Here is a 3,749-nt window from a genome sequence, read left to right as displayed (position 1 = left end):
CTAAAAAACAGCTGAACCTCTTGACCACATCTGCATTCTTTTGTGCATTTAGTTGTTGCCACATGATTGGCTGATTAAACATGAGCATTAACAAGCTGGTGTCAAACTCTACCTAATAAAGTGATCGTTGAGTGTGTAGTGTTATCATAACTGTATACGGATGCTAATTTACTGCATCCAGCCATTCAAAACCTGACTTCAAGTGACTGTAAAAGGCCTGGAAATAGTTGAAATAACTGTAAATTATCACAGAGGGATGTATCCACTTCACATCCTCCAAAAGTCAATTCAAGGTAATGTAGATAACGATTATAATATACATTTCAAGTCGTACATAAAATCTGTATTGAAACCAACATCAGGGCTACATTCACCCCTGGCGAAATGTAGCAAAACTTTTATTTAAACAGAAACGGTGATGTGCTGAACACCCTGTTGCAAACCGTGGGCGGACTGACTGACATAGTACGGTTTGCTCCAATGGCGTGTGAGAAGGTGTTCTCTGGCATAGGCCTACATTATTATTGATTCAGGCTACACCCCCGACACACAAACGGGGGCAAACATACCTCAAAGCCGTGATAAAACGTTGCACACCGTTGGGAGAAAACATGTGGTTCAACACAAAAACTGTAGCAAAATATTTTCAGATTGAACATGCCCTAGGATTGTATGGGTGTGGTCTGTATCACCTCACAACCCCACCTCCCTCCTCAACTCCTCCCTAATTGTACCACCCACAAGTGAAATTGCATTGGAGAAAGAGGAAGACTGGGAGATAGATAAAGTTGGGAGAGGGATTAAAAGCTGAAAAATAGCTATACGTAAACTCCACACAGTTAGGGTTTTTTTAGGGTTTTTTTCTTTTTCAAGATATTTTTTAGGCCTTTTTCAGCTTTATTGGACAGTATATAGTATAGAGAAACAGGAAGAATGGGAGCAAGAGAGAGGGGAAGACATGCGACAAATGTCGGACAGTCGGATTCAAAACGCCGACGTCGCGGCTCACAATGAGCATGCGGTCAGTGCTCTACAGGCTGCGCCACCGAGACACCCGCAAAGTTGGCAGATTCTAAAGCTGAGTCCTGTTGCATGACAGACGTGGGCAATTTTAATGCAATGCACTTCACTGCTCCAATTCTTTTAAATGAAAAATTTAAAAGAAATCTGGCGGCTTTTCATAGCAGACCCACGGTCCGGAAAAGCAAATGACTGGATTCAAGTTCCCAGAAATTCCCAAAGCAAACTCTACCCCCTTCCCCAAGCTTCACATGAGGACTTTTGATTAATCCGTCAGACAGTCGGATTCGAATCGCGGCTCACAATGAGCATGCGGTCAGTGCTCTACAGGCTGCGCCACCAAGACACCCGCCAGGAGGTTTTTGTTGTGAAGCAAAGTTTTTATGGGTTAAGGTCTGTAGCGTTGTGGTTAAGGCAAATGACTGGGACCCGCAAGGTCGGTGGTCCAATCCCCAGTGTAGCCACAATAAGATCCGCACAGCCGTTGGGCCCTTAAACCTGCTGTCCAGGGGAGGATTGTGTCCTGCTTAGTCTAACCAACTGCAAGTCGCTTTGGATAAAAGCGTCAGCCAAATGACACGTTACGTTATGCACTGCTACAAATCTCTCTATAAAAAATCTCTCCATGGAAATCTTATGAATCAATGTGAGGAGATAAGCAGTGAGAAGCAGTGAGACTAAAACATGCTTCACTCATTAAATCAGGTCCCTCTTGATGTCATACATGAGCTGGACCCAATAGCTAAGAGTCTTCAGCCATTTCACTCCAGCCATTTCATCCCCACATAGGAATAGATGGAAATGTTTAGACTGATTTGAATGGATATTGCAATGCTCTTCTCTGATTTTGCTGATGCTGACTGCATCCCATCATAACCTCATACAATGTAGTCTGAATCCATTCACAGATTTACCTTTCATGTCTTTGTTATATCATGAGGGCCCCAGCCCTAGCCTCTCATAGATGGAGAGACCACAGTGCCCCAGTGGCCTAATGGATAAGGCACTGGCCTCCTAAGCCAGGGATTGTGGGTTCGAGTCCCATCTGGGGTGAATCTGGGTCTTTTGCTTGCCGGTGATCCGAATGTCATTAACAAACCCTTCCCTGCGAGGGCATATTTAATAAAACTGCCTTTACAATTGGTAGAATGGTGTCATTGGAAACCTCAGATAAACGCACATTTATTTACGCATCAGGATTCATAGAGTAACTGGAATGGAAACAGAGCGAGGCAGGAGAGTGGTGCAGTGGAAGCGTGCTGGGCCCATAACCCAGAGGTCCAGGTTTCCCCGCACTGTGCTGCTCCTCGTGCGTCTTCAGTGTTGGAGCGTCCGGGAACATCTTCCCACAGCGTGCGCTGACCTCCTCTCCCTAGTGGGCTAGCGTTTAGGATTCTGTGCCATCACTGCCGTGGCCTGGGTTCGATTCCCGGTCGGGGAATGTATCTTAGAGTAGCAATCTTGGGCTGACCCGGTCCCATGAGCAGTAGCCCCTCCTCAATCGATCAAGTGTTTTCTCTTACTCAGAACTCTGTTCTTCATGCAATTGGCACCAATTCTCTTATTTTCAGCACACCTACTTGCAGTAACTTTTAGCTCTTTGTATTCAAGAATAAGAGAATCTGATTACTTATACCAGAGGATATGCAGCAAATGACCATTTATACAGTAAGATAAATTATGACAATAATAATAAAAGCAGGTTTTATATATTGTTACGACTGACTCGTTCAAGTCGTGAGCAGGAAAATGAGACACGCGACAACAGGCTTACGAGATAACGATTTCTTTATTTTAAAGTAAATTATCATGGGGTGTGAAGGATTAGTATGACTGTAGTGTTGCATGTAGTAGGAGTAGCAATGTTGTGAGTGCAAAAACTAGAACCAAAAACCGTCAGTCCAACGACAGGTACTCGACATGCTATTCTGCCCCCCCCCCCCCCCCCCACCAATCATCCTGTTGGGAGGCATAAGGGGAAAGTGTTAAAATGCAGCAGGGGGGCGTGACACCCCCCCCCCTTAAAAGGGGCGCCCAAGGGTGACCCTCCTCAAACCCAACAGGGTCAAATAAACAATAAAGTACAGTGCATTGCAATACAAGAGGTCCTGAAACCACCCCCAATTTAACTAAAAGGTGAAACCTTGACTGGGCCCCATCACCCAGCAGACCGTGCCTCACACAGTCCAAGGTAAAACCTCACGTTTACCAAGACAAACTCAGGAGACAGCCCCAAGTCAAGCCAGCAGTCCATAGAGGCCCTCTGTAAGACAAGACTCCCCCCCTGCGCCCAATACCACTGCGGCGCCACAGTGGCAGAGCGAGAGAGAGAGAGAACAGCGAATACAGATGGGACGAGAGATCGGGTAGGCCTAAAGGCTTTTATCAGGCATACGGCTCAACGTGTCGGCTAATATGTTTGCCGTCCCCTTGATATGTCTTATATCAAGATTATAGTCCTGCAAGAAAAGGGACCACCTCATCAAACGCTGGTTAGGGTTGGACATTGATTTTAAAAATGTCAAGGGGTTATGGTCTGTATAAATAATCAAAGGTCCAGAGACAGAGCCCACGTACACATCGAAATGTTGAAGACCCCAAATTAATGCGAGAGCTTCCTGTTCAATCACAGAATACTTTAACTGATGCACGTTAAACTTCCGTGAGAAGTACGCGACTGGATGCTCAACACCCGTGCTGTCAGGCTGCAGCAACACAGCGCCTACTCC

At 45.7% G+C, this 3,749-nt stretch overlaps 1 non-coding gene across 1 annotated transcript; it reads left to right on the top strand.

Annotated features, from left to right (window-relative positions):
- The first annotated feature begins 2,000 nt into the window (after window positions 1-2,000).
- Window positions 2,001-2,073, top strand: trnar-ccu (transfer RNA arginine (anticodon CCU)). Its single transcript has one exon. It is a non-coding gene; the product is annotated as a tRNA-Arg (tRNA).
- Window positions 2,074-3,749: the final 1,676 nt, after the last annotated feature.

Source organism: Osmerus eperlanus, unplaced genomic scaffold, assembly GCF_963692335.1.
Source record: "Osmerus eperlanus unplaced genomic scaffold, fOsmEpe2.1 SCAFFOLD_454, whole genome shotgun sequence".
NCBI lineage: Eukaryota > Metazoa > Chordata > Actinopteri > Osmeriformes > Osmeridae > Osmerus > Osmerus eperlanus.
The sequence above is the reverse complement of the archived record's forward strand: the minus strand, read 5'-3'. Positions and strand labels throughout refer to the sequence as shown.